The sequence below is a fragment of the Carassius carassius genome, chromosome 41, assembly GCF_963082965.1.
Source record: "Carassius carassius chromosome 41, fCarCar2.1, whole genome shotgun sequence".
NCBI lineage: Eukaryota > Metazoa > Chordata > Actinopteri > Cypriniformes > Cyprinidae > Carassius > Carassius carassius.
In genome coordinates this window covers 16,977,946-16,994,772 of record NC_081795.1, presented here as the reverse complement: position 1 = coordinate 16,994,772, position 16,827 = coordinate 16,977,946, and the positions used below count along the sequence as shown (strand labels likewise).

Genomic DNA, 16,827 nt, shown 5'->3' with positions numbered 1-16,827 from the left:
TGCGCTCTACTCCCCCCCCCCCCCTCCCTCCGGGGGGGCCGCTCACGGGGACCTGCGGGAACCTGGGGGTAGGACAGGCGAGGCGAGAGAAAAGGAGATGGAAGGAGGAGCGACAGAGACGAGAGAGGGGAGAGAGGAAAAAAAAAAAAAAAATTCCGGTTCCTAGACGCACCGCTGCTCGGCCCTCCACCAGCTGGGTGATCTCCTCCGCGGTGCCTGGCGGTGGCACTGGACGGCCCTCGGCGGACGGCACGACACTCCTCCGCCGCCCGGTGGACGGCGACGGCTCCTCCGGTTTTGGGCAGCCGGCAGGAGTCCCCCGTTCCCTGCTCCTCCCCGTTCCGGCGGAGGCAGCAGGCTCCGGCCACCTGGCGAACGGCGCCGACTCCTCCGCTCCCTCACGGACGGCAGCCGTCTCTCCACATCGTGGGCGGCCGGTAGCGAGCTCGCCCGTCCCCGGCAACTCGCTCCAGTCCACCGCCTCGAGCGTCCATGGCGGCACACTCCTCGCCAGCTCGATGGCACCGCGGATTCACCACAGCGGCGAGGGATCTTCAGCAGCGCGTCCCTCCTTCTCCCGGGCTTCGGCACCACTGTAACGATAAAACCTTCATATTCATCCGGAAGAAGGAGGCGGGAACCGGCGGACAATCAAAAACATTTTAATAACGAAATAAACACAACACAGCGCACCAGCCCCTCACGGACGACTGGTGCGCATAAAATAAAAACCAAAACACAACTAAAAGCCCAGGCCTGGTCCTCTCTCGTCCTTCACTGTCGTCGCTCCAGTTTTATATCCTTCCATCTCCTCCATGGGCCTCGAGACCGGTGGGACGAACAGGTGTAGTTCATCTCCAATCACTCCCCCGGCCTCGCTCCCATGTCCCTCGGCCCCGCCCCACTCGTCACAAAGACATGTTGCTGATGCTCAACACATTTTTTTATAAATTCAAGGGAAACACTTCATAATAACTTTCATTAATAAATCATTAACAAACATTTTATCATTTTTTATGTATCATTATTTAATATATATTCACATAGCTAGAAACATGAGATAATGTGCGTGTTAATGTTTACTAAACTTATTAAACATTACATAATGATCAACAGTTTAATTCATGTAAATAAAATTTTTTATGATCATGCACGTCTTGAAATTAAAAATGGTTTTAACAGATGTAATACAATAATTAAAAGCTTTTGTTAATGTACAACACTTTTGCTGTTATCGTGGTGTGATGGGGTAAGGTTAGGGTTGTGTGGTATGGGTAAGTTTAAGGGTTGGTTAAGGGGTCAAAAGTGTTTTTTTTTTTTTTTTTTTTTTGGAAAATGTATTTGTTTTCTCCTACTTATGTATACTAATATAAGAGTCGAGGCAATAAAAACAGGTTTTGCACCCAACTTGCAATGTGTGTTACGTCTTTAAAGGGTTAGCTCACACAAATATTAAAATTATGTCATTAATAACTCACCCTCATGTAGTTCCAAACCCGTGAGACCTCCGTTTATCTTTGGAACAAAGTTTAAGATATTTTAGATTTAGTCCGGGAGCTTTCTCTCGACTCGAGAATGAGTCAGTCTTTCGTTCGTTATTTGGCTCGGCTCGGTGTTCATCTTCAGTTCTCTCTTCACATCAGTTCAGTCAGTGTACTGTTTGAGTAAATGAATTACCCCAGGATATTGGTTTATTTTAACTCAGAGGGAGTGTCAGCCACATTAAAAAAGTTGACAGCTTAAGTCATTTGTGGATTAATGCTTATTGGAGATGCGAACCGTTTCAAATGATTCAGTTCGATTTGGTGAATTGGTTCAAAAAGATCCAGTTACATCGAATGATACGTAGGATGGACACGGAGAAGAAAATAATGCTGAATAAAGTGTCGTTTTTGCTATTTTTGGACCAAAATGTATTTTTGATGCTTCAAAAAATTCTAACTGACCCTCTGATGTCACATGGAGTGACAGAAAGCTCTCGGACTAAATCTAAAATATCTTAAACTGTGTTCCGAAGAGGAGGTCTTACGGGTTTGGAATGAAATTAGGGTGAGTCATTAATGACATAATTTTCATTTTTTCGGTGAACAAACCCTTTAAATTTGAAACATTCAGATTAAGACTTAAAACACAAGTTAAGCACAACCAGAAAATGCATGTTTAAATCACAGCACATACTATACATAAATACTAAAAACTACTTATATTACTGTATGAAGTGCACTTCAAAAAGTCAATTTAACTGTGTGGCATGGTGTTTTATATTGGTGTATCTCCTTTTCTTATCCAAGAGAATAAATCATATATATCATATTATTTTCTAAGACTCTGGATGGTGCATAATGTTGATGTGCTTTGGAAATGTGGAATTAAGACCTGTTGCTGATGCTCAACAAATTTATTAAATTCAAGGGTAACACTTCATAAAAACTCACATTAAGAAAGCATTAACAAACATTATATTATTTTTATGTATCATTAGTTAACATGTATTCACTTAGCTAGCAACATGAGATAATGTGCTTGTTAACGTTTACTAAACTTATTAAACATTACCTAATGATCAACAGATAATTAATGTAAATTAAAAATGTTATGATCTACACTTTTTTGACAAATGTAATACAATAATTAAAAGCTTTTATTAATCTGCAACACTTTTGCTGTTATCGTGGTGTGATACAAGGTTAGGGTTGTGTGGTATGTATAGGTTTAAGGGTTAGTTAAGAATCATTTACACAAACTTAACTAAAAATAACATTTACACAGATGTTGTTACAGCAGCAAAAAGTCCAGTGCCATAAAAGTACTGCATGATTAGTAATCATTTATAAACAATTTACAGATGATGAATAGTTGCCACTTTAGATTGGCTATTGCAAAAACATGAACAAATAATTAATAAATGATTTAAAATCTACATGTAATTTCAAAAGAAATTAAACAATTATTACAAGCTTATTTGTTAATGTAGCCTACTTTTGAATGCTGGCACAAATGTAGTAAAAACATTTGCTTAATCGGTCATTTTAAGCTCTTTACTGTTCACTGAACTATTCATGTTAACATTTTTCGTTAACTCATAATCAAAACATATAAAGGTAATATATTTGGTCTTCGTTTGTTGTGTAGACTTCTACTGTTTTCACATCTAAACAAATCATTATTAATTATTTGTTCTTGTATGTTTTTCAGTTCCCAATCTAAAGTGGAAACTATTCATCTTTTGTAAAAGTTTTCTAATCTTTAGTACATTTATAAGGAGTCATCTCGATGGCAAAAAGCTTCCCAGATGTCCTAAATTCACCCTATTTACACATCATATTTATTACTCATTTGTTCATATTCTTGCAGTACTCAATCTAAAGTGTTAACTATTCATATTTTGTAAATGTTTATAAAAGTTTATTAATCATTAATCACCTAAAAGCAGTCATCTCAATGGCAAAGTGTGTCCCAAATGTCCTGAATTCACCCCATTTATATGAACTGAAAGTTAAATAACATTTGTAAGCATTTTAACTTACATTAAATGATCTTTTTAGCATTACATATTATGAAAGTTAATATAAAGTGTTACCAGTTGAAGTGAATGTGTTGGCCTAACCTTTGCATTGGCCGCTAAACAGTTCATTCACCGGTGCATCAGAGAATTGCTGAAAGAAGTCAACCATCTCATCTAAGGTGTGTTCAATTACCACATTCTACTAGGAAGCAGTTATGAAAAGAAAGTAAACATTAGAAATAATTTCACTCTTGAGGAAATTAATTTTCAATGTTTATTATCACTAAGTGTCCACAACTTTAAACTCTGGCAACAAAAGTAATAATGTGGAATGTTATCTGATCTTTCTGAAACTAAGACCTCAGTCACTAAAAAGTTCAACAGGACCGAAGGCATAATAAAATGCTTAATTTTACCTGCATGATGTCCATTGGGGTTCAAGTGTCCCCGGTCAAATCCTGAGTATGTGTAGTCTTCTTTCAGAGCCTGTTTTTCTCCTAAATAGATATCTGGGTTCTGCTGCAACAGCTTATAACCATCTTCCATTTCTTCAGACCATGAGGGATTCACCAACTAGCAAAACGTCACCATTAAGGTTTAATCCAGAGGCATCAGCATTACAATAACATAACTAAGAGTAATTAACAAACACAAGCCCTTTCATTTGAACAATATTGGAACGAGAGGCCTTTTTTGACTCCAGTGAGTGTTTCAGGGTAAAATGTATTATATATTATTGTCTTATATATATATATATATATATATATATATATATATATATATATATATATATATATATATTCACTAGTTTCCAACAGTCTTTTGTCAGTTTTCAGCCAAATTTACATTAAAACACAAATAAAATAGCTAAAAAAAGATCATATAAAAATATTGCTTTCTACATAAATATCCATCATTTATGAAAACGAAGTTATCAGTTCAAATACAATAGCAGAAACAGAAAATAGAAATGTTTTTTTTTTTTTTTTATTCATAGTCAATTTATGGTTTTATTGCGGTGAGAAACCAAATGGATGTTTAACAGGAACTAAAAGCTTTCATCATGATATCATGGGTTTCATATTTCATTTACATATAGCATACTGTAAAATAACTGCAGTACAAACCCAAATACCCTGTTGTTATGCTTTGCTTGTTCCAGACTTGCTGTGAAGTTGAAACACCTGCAGGGAACTCCAGCGCTTTGACTGACATCTATATATCTGTGGAAAAAATCATTAATGCTGCCATTGCAGATTTGAAATAAGCATTTGTTTTGGAAATAAAGATAGGCACCTTTTCCTAGACTCTGGGTCAGTCAGCCTTCCTTTAGAGCGCGTTCACAGGCTGAAACACACTGCTGCCAGGAGCCAAGTATGTCCTAGAGTTCATATTGTTGTTTTTTTTCTTTTTAAATATATATTAAACTGTAATTTATTCCAGTGACAGCAAAGCTGAATTTCAGCATCATTACTACAGTTTTCAGTGATCCATCAGAAATCGTTCTAATATGCTGATCTCCTGCTCAAGAAACACCTTATAAATAAATTAATATTGAAAACGGTTGCACTGGTTAATATTTTTGTGGAGACCATGACATTTTTTTTTGCATTCTTTGTGGAACAGGTAGTTCAAAAGAACAGCATTTCTTTGAAAAATATATTTTTGGTCATATTATAAAAGTGACATGACATACTGTACAGCCAATTATGGTGACCCATACTCAGAATTCGTGCTCTGCATTTTAACCCATCCAAAGTGCACACACACAGCAATGAACACACACACACACCGTTAACACACACCCGGAACAGTGGGCAGCCATTTATACTGCGGCACTGACATGTTCATTGACACAGATATTTATTTTTGAGAGATGAACTAAGGATTTTGAGCAAGAGATTGGCTTTTGCAGGTAATCCATTGTGTTTTGCTCTTTGTACGAGTTGTTTTGAGAAATGCACTTACTGTTTTGCAAATCTCAAGGATGATTCGAGAACTGTACCAAAGCGACTGAGAAAAACTGTAAAAGTATTATATATATATCGCGCTCCTTGTGGACAAAACAGAGTAAAGCTATTGCACTTTATTCACACAAATACAAATTAATATAAAACAAGTAACTCTTAACTCACAGAAAGTCATTCTGTATAATGTGTAATGAAGACTGAAGTTAATTTCATTACCAGTCCATCACTGCAGGAGAAATCTTTCTTCTTTTTTCCTGGTGCCCAGTTCCTGGTGTAAACAAATAGTACAATTGTTATCAAAATAAAGTGTTTGATGTGTATATTTTTTATTATTTCATGTGATATAGAACATATATTTTAAGTTTATCTTTTGATGTCAACAGATCAATAATATTCTTCTGTTATATTATTATTTATAAATAATCATTTAATTCCTTTATATTTAGCTTGAAGATTTAGAACTACTCAACAGATCATGAATCTTTAAAAAGATAAATAAAACACTGCCAAAATAATACTTTTCAGTATCAAAACAATCATGTCTCAAGAATGCTAATCACATACACTATGCCTTGAAAGAATTTGACTGAGCTCACGGAAGCTCTGTGTGGAGACGAACCCCGTGGCACCCTCACCTGAATATTGACACACGCATCCACCCACTCATTTATACTGACTACACTACATTACCCATAAGCCCCGTCCTTGGACTCTGATCACCGTCACAGGTCCAATCCATCAGGACTGGTGAATATAAACGGGACTATCACATCAGTTCAACGCGAAGTCTTGATTTGCTGTGTCTGTCATTTCTGAGCGTTATTACCCGGTTTTGTTTTCCTGTTGCTGATCTTGCCTGTTATCCATTACGTACCTCTGCGTCCTACCTACCTACCCTTGCTTGTTTATTGGACATTGATTCTCTGCCTGTGATCCTGACATTCTGTCTGTTCCATCTCTACGTCTCTGCTCTTCCTGCATTGTTGAAACTGCTGTTACTGACCATTGCCTGTACGACTATGAGTTTCTGAATAAAGCCTCCACATGGATCCCATGTCAAGTTCTGGGTCATTACAGAAGACTTTGCCGACATAAGATCCAGCAGCTTATGAAAGTCTTCATACTACCATGGCGGCCCAAGCAAGTTAGATCGCTGCCAACCAATTTCAGCTGAATTGACTGACGTCTATCACAGAGGAACTCGTCAAAGCAGTTCAAAGCCTTCACACAGCTCCCACTGCCACACCAACGCCCACTGGGTCCGCCATTACCCGCCGTCGCATGTTAATCCCCGTCTCGCTTTCCCGGAGAAATTCAACGGTGACGCCAGCAAATGTAAGGGGTTTCTACTACAATGCTCTTTGGTTGTTGAACAGCAGCCCACGCTGTATACTACTGATACTGGGAAGATCGCTTTTGTTTGTTCTCTTCTGACTGAGAAAGCACTGGAATGGATTACTGCTGTATGACGCTCCGATGGATCTGCATTTTCTTCCTTTCATGATTTCCTACAACAGTTCAGAACCGTATTCGATCATCCTAATGAGGGAAAAGGAGCAGGAGATCGTTTACTGGAATTATCTCAAGGCAGAATGACGGCGGGTGATTATGCTCTACAATTTCGTATGCTGGCAGCACAGACCAACTGGGTGAATGACACGTTAAAGGTACTCTTTCGCAAGGGTCTGAATTATGATCTTCAAACTGAGCTGGCCTGCAGAGACGAGGGCAGAGATCTTAATAGCTTCATTGAGCTCACCATTTCCATTGACAATCTGCAATGTGCCCGACGACCCAGGTCAATTCTAAATTCTCCCCACATCTCACACTCCCGTGATTCTGGGTTTACCCTGGTTACGTCTGCATGATCCACAAATTTCCTGGAGAGAGGGCCAAATTGTGAAATGGAGCAATCGTTGTCAACAGAACTGTCTTTCTCTGGTCAATCCCATTCCTGTCTGTTCCGTGTCACTCTCTCCAGCACGAGAATCCATTTCTGACCTTCCAGAGGAGTATGCTGATCTTACAGAGGCATTCAGTAAGGAACAGGCCAACACCTTACCTCCCCACCGTAAATATGACTGTGCCATGGATCTTCTGCCAGGGCATTCTCCTCCAAAGGGCTGCATCTTCCCATTGTCTCAACCTGAATCCGAAGCCATGAAGGATTACATCAATGAAGAACTCCAGAAGGGTTTCATTAGACCGTCTACATCCCCTGCTTCATCTGGGTTCTTTTTTGTGAAGAAGAAGGATGGTGGTCTCCGCCCTTGCATTGACTATCGTGGATTAAACGAGATAACTGTTAAGTTCAGATATCGACTCCCGTTGGTTCCTTCAGCTTTTGAACAGCTTCGCACTGCCCAGTACTACACCAAGCTGGATTTGAGGTGTGCATACAATCTCATTCGCATTAGAGAAGGAGATGAATGGAAGACGGCCTTCTCCACAACCACTGGGCACTACGAATATCTCGTTATGCCGTACGGACTGGTCAATAGTCCATCTGTGTTCCAGTCATTTATAAACAAGGTCTTCAGGGACATGCTGAACAAATCTGTGATTGTTTATATTGATGATATTCTGATCTACTCCAACACACTTCTAGAACATGTACAACACGTCAGATCAGTTCTTCAACGTCTCATCAAGTACCAATTATACGCCAAGGCTGAGAAATGCGAGTTCCACACGACCTCCACCACATTTTTGGGGTACATAATCAGTCCCGGAGGGGTGGCCATGGACGAGAGGAAGGTCAACGCCGTTCTTAACTGGCCTGAACCCATAACCCTCAAAGAATTACAACGATTTCTAGGATTCGCTAACTTCTACAGAAGATTCATCAGAAACTTCAGTATTGTTGTCGCCCCACTTACTTCAATGGTCAAAAGAGGAACTCATCGACTACAATGGTCCGAACCCACTCATGAAGCATTTCAAACATTGAAACAACGATTCAGCAACGCACCCATCCTCTGCCACCTTGACCCCTCATTACCTTTTGTTGTAGAGGTTGACGCTTCCAACACTGGTATCGGAGCTATCCTGTCCCAACGTCCAGACCCAGCCGCTAAGCTTCATCCCTGTGCCTTTTATTCAAGAAAGCTCAACTCAGTGGAGCGCAATTACATTGTAGGGGAACCGGGAACTCCTTGCCATGAAGGCAGCCTTCGAGGAGTGGAGGCACTGGCTAGAGGAATCCACTCATCCGTTTACAGTACTGACAGACCATAAGAACTTGGAATATTTATGCACCGCCAAACGCCTTAACCCTCGCCAAGCTAGATGGTCCTTGTTCTTTACCCGATTCGACTTCTCGGTGACTTATCGACCCGGTTCCAAGAACACCAAGGCAGATGCCCTTTCACGTCAGTTCGAGGAGGAAGATATCTCTATAGATCCAGAACCCATTCTACCTTTTCATGTAGTCGTTGCCCCCATTCAATGGGACATTATGACCCTGCTTCAGCAGTACAGGGAGCAAAACAAAACCCCAGTAGCCTGTCCAGCCAACAGAATCTTCGTCCCTGAACATCTTCGTGATCAAGTCATCAGTCAAGTCAAGTTTATATGACTTACCCGAGGACATCGTGTCAGACCGAGGACCTCAATTCACCTCTCAATTATGGTCAGCCTTCTTCAAAGCCCTGAACGTCAATGTCAGCCTCACCTCTGGTTATCATCCCCAAGCCAACGGACAAGTGGAGAGACTTAACCAAGAATTGAACTGCTTCCTCAGAACCTACTGTAATCAGAATCAGAACGATTGCGCTCGATACTTATTATGGGCAGAATATGCTCAGAACTCCCTTCTCAAACCCTCAACTGGTCTAACTCCTTTTAAATGTGTCCTGGGGTTCCAACCGCCAATGTTCCCATGGTCAGGGGATCCAACGGACGTTCCGGCCGTGAACGATTGGATGACTCGCAGTGAGGAGGTTTGGAATCGGGCTTATGTTCACCTTCAACATGCTGTGCGAAGGCAAAAGGAGCAAACGGAACGCAGAAGGCGCCCAGGTCCCAACTACCAGCCGGGTCAATGGGTGTGGCTGTCGACACGGGATCTCCGTCTCCGACTTCCATGCCGCAAACTGAGTCCAAGGTACATGGGTCCATTCCCAATCACCAGACAATTAACCCTAGTTTCCTTCCGTTTAGCACTTCCTAACACATACCGTATTTCTCCTACTTTTCATGTGTCCTTGCTCAAGTCCGCTGCTGGTCCCAGAGACGAGGGGGAGGGGAGGTCCCGTGAACAGGCCCCTCAACCCATCACCATTGAGGGAGAGGAGGCTTACCAAGTCCAGGAATTACTCGATTCCAGACGTCGGGGAAGAATCCTGCAGTATCTGGTCGACTGGGAGGGGTACGGTCCAGAGGAACGCTCTTGGGTAAATTCTGAGGATATTCTAGATCCCAATCTCATCGATGGGTTAGGGTACACATCCCGGGTACACATTTACATCCCGAAAGACCGGCCCCTCGACCCTGTGGTAGACCCCGACGCCGTTTGCCTCCTCGCGCCAGGAGTCGCTCGTGGGGGGGGGGGGGGTGGTGGAGGGATGGGTTCTGTCACGGAGACGAACCCAGTGATTCCCTCTGCTGGGGAATTCCCTCTGCAGAGGGCACCCTCACCTGAATATTGACACACACGCATCCACCCACTCATTTATACTGACTACACTACATTACCCATAAGCCCCGTCCTTGGACTCTGATCACTGTCACAGGTGCAATCCATCAGGGCTGGTGAATATAAACGGGACTATCACATCAGTTCAACGCGAAGTCTTGATTTGCTGTGTCTGTCATTTCTGAGCGTTATTACCCGGTTTTGTTTTCCTGTTGCTGATCTTGCCTGTTATCCATTACGTACCTCTGCGTCCTACCTACCGACCCTTGCTTGTTTATTGGACATTGATTCTCTGCCTGTGATCCTGACATTCTGTCTGTTCCATCTCTACGTCTCTGCTCTTCCTGCATTGTTGAAACTGCTGTTACTGACCATTGCCTGTACGACTACGAGTTTCTGAATAAAGCCTGCACATGGATCCCATGTCAAGTTCTGGGTCATTACACTGTGACACATCTACAGTCACTCCACCATTCACCTGCAAAAACACTCCAGTGTCTTAATATACACAGGCTACTTGTCAGGGACCAGGCAATCCACAACAATCATGCTCCCCTGAGTATTAATCACCCTCACCTGGTCATCATCAGCGATCTCATCAAGGCACTATAAAACACTCACCTCAGCCCCAGTTCACCGTCAATCCACCAACAGGAATATACCTCATGTTTCCGTCCCCTGCTTGCCTCGCATCCCGTGGATTCCAAGACGTAACGTATACGTACTTTTGAAACACTAACCTTTGTGTCATTGTTCTGCTGCCTCCAGGATTCCCGAGCCATCCCTGTTACCTGATTTCCCAATGATCTCCTGTGTTCCCGTCAAGCTCGCTGGACAGTTGCCTCTCTTTCTTAGTGAACCGTGATTGTGTGGCATTGACCTCTCTTCTATGGACATACTCGCCTGCATTCAGCCCCTCACTGAGTGATCTGCACAGTATCCGCACCTGAAATCACCTTCTACTCACCGTGCACTTGATCTTGTGAAAAACAAATGTTGTTGAATTCACTTACCTCTGCCTCCAGTGACTATCCTGACACTACTCTAACAGAACCGGACGTTTTTTCTACATAATGTAAACAAATCATATGACTCAATGCAATCCCTTTAATAGCCAAATCCTAGCACAATAGTGATTCACCTTCTCACATAGATGTTCCCACATCCCAATAACAGGCTTTCTGTAAATACCAGGGTCTGTGGAAGCAAACACCTAGAAAAAAAAAAGACATATTCATATATGTTTGAGAAATTATGTCTACACACAATTGCATTGCTGTTTTAAAGTTTTAGGTCTGTAAAACGTTTACTACATTCAAATATAAAATAAATGCATCCTTGGTCATCATAAAATACTTCCTTCAAAAGAGTTTTAAAAATATATATATATTTTTTTAACCCCAAACTTGGCCTAAATGGCACTGTATGTAAAAAAGCCAATGTGTCATTTACCTGGATGGGCAACTGCAGTGTCTGTAGAATATCCTCAACTTTTGACTTGAACACTTCCGGTCTTGAGTTTGCCTGAAGAAATACCCATCTGATTAGTGAAAAACACCAACTAAAAAGACACAAATATGACCAAGACTTGTGCTACAAAAGCAAAAAAAAAAAAAACTACCAACATTTAAAACGAAAAACAGTAATATGTATTGATGCTGCTAATTAAGTTCAACATAAAACAAAGGTATAGTGGAATAAGCAGCACCTTGTATCATTACTTCAACAGACTGGCTTGTTTTGGCTGAATTTCTGGAAAGAGAATCCTAAGCAAAAGTGAAACATCACATGAGACACAACAAATAGCTGCACTGTATAACAAGTTCTTCAACCAGACTCACTTCCAGTCATCTGGACTAGTGGGAAATACTTTCCCAGACTGTAGTGATAATGCAGCCATCAACGTCAAACCCATTGATCTGAATAAGACATTGAAACACAAAACATCTTAGAAGCATAATGGTTTTCCTGAATAATCACTAAAAACATGCAATAAGAAAGTCCATGTCTTACTTTGGAGCTATCTGGAAGCCCTGCCGCAGTGAACAGCAGAAGACTGCTGATTTGTTGCCAGTGACTCTGAGAGCAAGTGGAAGACGGAGCAGTGGTTTTGACTAACGGTGAGTGCATCTTATCACTCTTTTTCTGTGTGAGTGTTTGTAACTGCTTAAGCTTTTCCTCAGCTGAGGACATCATCATCACCTCCATGCCCTCGTTTTGAGGGCTGTAAATCTTTGTGAATTAATGAATCTTTTAATTTTTTAGGTTCTGAGTGAAATATACATCAGAGATGCTTTGCCACAAGCTGCAACTGTAGGAACTATACTAACTATGGTGATGTAGATCTTCTTCCGAGATGTTATTTCTTGGAGCATCTACGTTGTTGGAACCCTTCTGCATCGTCAGCAGGGATCTCAGGCTCTCTAGTGTTTCGCCCCTTAACCTGAACACCTCACCTGAGTGGGGCAGTGAAGACTGACTAGCCTTTACCTGTAGAAGAGTTCCAACTGTGGGTTCTCTTTAGCCACATCCATCTTGAGCTGGACTCAGCTGCTGCTATATCCCTGGTGGCTTTCTTCAGCTGTTTAGACTTCAGGCCCACCCTCTGGAGGAAATAGCGCACTTATTCTGCTGGGAACCCACAGCAGCAAACTTAGATAGGGTAGATGGTTGCATGCCATCACTTCATAAAAGCTTCGTAGACCAGGTCCTGATATTTAGCTTTTTTCAGTTGGTAGGACGTGGCTCTTCCCAGGGCACTGGGAGCTCAGCAACTATGATGGTTTTCATGCTCCTGGATAGCAGGAGCATATCTGGTGGAGGGATGTCTTGTGGTAGTGACCAAGCTTCCTCGTCAGTTCTGTATAGGATGATTATTTTTATTTTACCTTAAAAATACATTGACTTAATTTGATTTAAAAATCACCTTCTGTAGCACAATGAAAAAAAGTGTTTCATTCATCAAATTAAACAAATTGTAGGGTAATGATTCACATCTATATTTTTTAACTTGAGACAAAAGTTATTTATTTTTCATTGGCTTAAGTAAATAAATATGTGAATCATTACCCTATTTTTTTTTTAAATTGCATGAATGAAACACTTTGCATCTTTGTTTTATTCTCACCAACATTTTGATTTTAACATTTTGGAATAATGTATTTATATAGCATACTTATTTAGTTTTACTGGTAAATAGGGGTGCTCCAATAACGATCAGCCGATCGCTATGCGCATCGCGTCAGTAAAGCCGGTTCTCTGATCAGCGGTAAATTCCAAGCTGCACAAATCCACGTTCATTTTCAGCGTTTATTTGCGCATATTCTCAGTTAACAACGGCTCTGTGTAGTAACAGCTGCTCTATGTGAAATCACGCACCTGAGGGAATTTACCGCTGATTAGAGAACCGGCTTTACTGACGAGATGCGCATTAACGATCGGCCGATCATGATCGGAGCACCCCTACTAGTAAAGACCTTTTGTTTTTTGTTTTTAAGCCAAATTTTAAAACTAAAATACTGAATGCTGATTAAGAAACATCTTATGGAATGTGTGTTGATTGTGGTGTTTGGATTGTAGAACTATGCAGTTGTTGCCTTTAATTTCACATGGTTACAGTTAATCTGTAAAAGCCAACAGAGTAGTTAAGCATTATTTTGATTATAGCTACGCTATAAGGTTTTATTATTACGATATCGGGCTTTTATTTTGATAACCAAAGAAACCGGAAGTATGGTGACGGAAATGAACCTGGCAAACGGCGAAAAGACGAAAGGAAAGTCAGAAAAAGTTCACAGTTAGAAACAGTTAAAACTACAAGGTTTAGCTTCAGTCAATTGGGTAACAAGGTTTGTAGAGAAATATATTTGAGCTATTTGAAATGTTTATCATAAAATGTATAACTTGGTAATGCTATCGGATTAAAACTAATGTAATGAGCTGTGTAACGTTCGAAATGTGATGGTAATGCATGGTTTATTTGTTTTTACTTGACTCTTACGTTGGTTAATGGCAAGGACGGCAATAAAAGTCACTTAACCATCAGTTCTGGCCTACTCAATATTGATTGGATGCTACAGTAAAAGCTTGACTGCCGCCACACGCTGCACAACGGGGCAACAAGATCCATCGGCAATTTCCGCGAAGTCCAGCAGAGGGCAGAAGTTGGTCAGAAAATAAAACAGTTCAACGAAAGGTGTTCAAAATGGAAGAATCACAGGCTGCTTCAGTAAGTCAAATGGACATAAATGAACAGATCACAAATTTACAACAAGAAATTCAAGATTTAAAAGACTCACTTATAGACGAAAGTGAGGATAGACAAAACATGAAAGATTCAATTCGATTCCAAGATGTTCTGAAAGAGTTAAAGTGCCAACAGAAAGGATGATAACATTCCAAAAGGAAGAAATGAGTAAAAGGGAAAAAAGACTAACAACTCTTTATGAAAAATGGAAAATACAGGTACGCGAAACAAGAGAAAGGTTAAAGTTAGATATCACAGACAAGGAGATGTCAGAACTCGCAGACATAATAGAGAAAGGGAGAGATGATGTATTGAAGTTATATTCAGAAATAAGAAACCAAATGGCATCATCAACTGACATAAAGAGAAAGATTGATGCATGCGATGCAATAACAATAACATGCGATGCAATAACAATACATTATTGCAATAACCAATAATTCTGGAAAGATTAAGTGGTATTGATGAGGATTTTGATGCAGAGCGCGAAAGAACTCGTTTACGTGGACTTTTAGAGCATGAGTATGCCCAGTCCATATACGGCTCAACCGCAGCTTCAAATCGCAGCCAACGGTCCTCAGCTTCACAGCTCACAACAAAACGGGCCGACGCATCAGCAGAGCTAGCTGCAAAAGAAGCTGAATATGAGATCGTACTAGAGGAACAAAGTCAACAGGAAAGAATAAAAGCTCTAGATGAGGAGCACAAGAAACAAATGGCAGCTCAAACATCAGAGTTGGAACGTTTGAAAGCACAGAGGGCAGTGAAAGCAGCTCGAGCCAGGTTTGAAGCATATGACAGAGAGTTATCACAGGTGGATGATGTACAGTCAATTAAAAGTGAACAGGTGAGCCCATATTTCACACCCACACCAGCGCTCTCTTTCATTCCTGTGCAAACAGCTTCCCCTAGTGTCACTCAACTAGCTCAAGCAGTGCAGGATAGCATTAAACTGAACAGACTTCCCACGCCAGAACCAACAGTGTTTAGTGGCGACCCTATAAGCTTCATTGAATGGAAGTCCACGTTCATATCACTGATTGAAAAAATGGCATCTCAGCAGCAGACAAATTGTACTATTTGAAAAGATACGTAACAGGCCCAGCTCGAAAATGCCTTGAAGGGACTTTCTTTAAAAATGATGAGGAAGCATACAAGGACGCTTGGGACAAACTAATCCTAAGGTACGGCCAGCCTTTCGTGATTCAGAAGGCATTTAGAGAAAGGCTATCAAATTGGCCTAAAGTGCAGTCTAGAGATGCTGATGACTGGATAAAAGCGAGATGGAACAGACAGGTAATGAAGACTTTAATGGAGGGCGGTGAGTTTCCAAGTTTTATTGCTTTTGCCTCCTTCCTCTCATTAGAAGTTGAAGTCCCCTGCAACCCAGTCACCTCCATTCAGGCACTTCGCTGCACTGAAACAAACAGCGACAGAAGGAACACAAAGGAAATCAAAAGAAACAAGGCAAGTGTATATAACACAAACACCACTGAACAAAGTGATAAAAGGACAATAACAAAAACACTCAATGGCTCTCCATGCACAATGTGCCAAGGCACCCATCAACTTCACAAGTGCCCTGACCTCTTGAAAATGTCTCTAGAATACAGAAAGAAGCATGTGAAAGACAATAGACTTTGTTATGGCTGTCTAAAACCAGGACACAGTGCTAAGGACTGCAAACGCCGCCTCACTTGTGAGACTTGCGCAAAGCGACACCCGACATGTCTTCACGATGAAAACTACAGGAATGGTCTGCAAAGAGAAACACATGTGAGCACAAACAATGCAGCTCAAGGTAGCTCACCTGAAACAGCAACAGCCATGTCACTCAATGTTGCCAGATCTGAACAGTCAGTCAGCACCTCGATGATAGTTCCAGTGTGGCTGTCCACTACCACTAACCCACTCAAGGAAAAACTGGTCTATGCCTTATTAGACACACAGAGCGACACTGTATTCATTGATCAGGATGTCACACATGAGCTTCAGGCAGATGTTTGTCCAGTAAAGTTGAAACTAACTACTATGATGGGTAGAAATGCAGTTGTAAGCAGTGGAAAGGTGTCTGATCTCTAAGTGAGAGGTTATAACTCAGCCACAGTCATAAAGCTCCCCACCGCATACACAAAGGATTACATACCTGCTAACAGAGAACACATACCTACATGTGAAACAGCCAAACAATGGAGTCACTTGCTACCAATTGTAGACGATGTCCCTCCACTCCTCAGTTGTGAAGTAAGTCTCCTCATAGGTTATACATGTCCTAGAGCTCTCGCACCCAAACAAGTAATCTTAGGCAAAGAAAATGAGCCCTATGCCATTCACACTGATTTGGAATTGAGCATAGTTGGCAACTCGACACCATACAACGAAACCGATTCAGCGAGCAGTCTCTGTCACCGAATCATTGTTAAAGAAATCCCTCCCTCCTGTTTGCCAATCTCATGCACTCTTTTTCAAA

General features: G+C 41.2%; 1 pseudogene; it reads right to left on the bottom strand.

The window, feature by feature from the left end:
* The window catches only part of LOC132123111 (bifunctional polynucleotide phosphatase/kinase-like), a 30,290-nt pseudogene extending 17,971 nt beyond the window's left edge, over positions 1-12,319 (bottom strand).
* Positions 12,320-16,827: the final 4,508 nt, after the last annotated feature.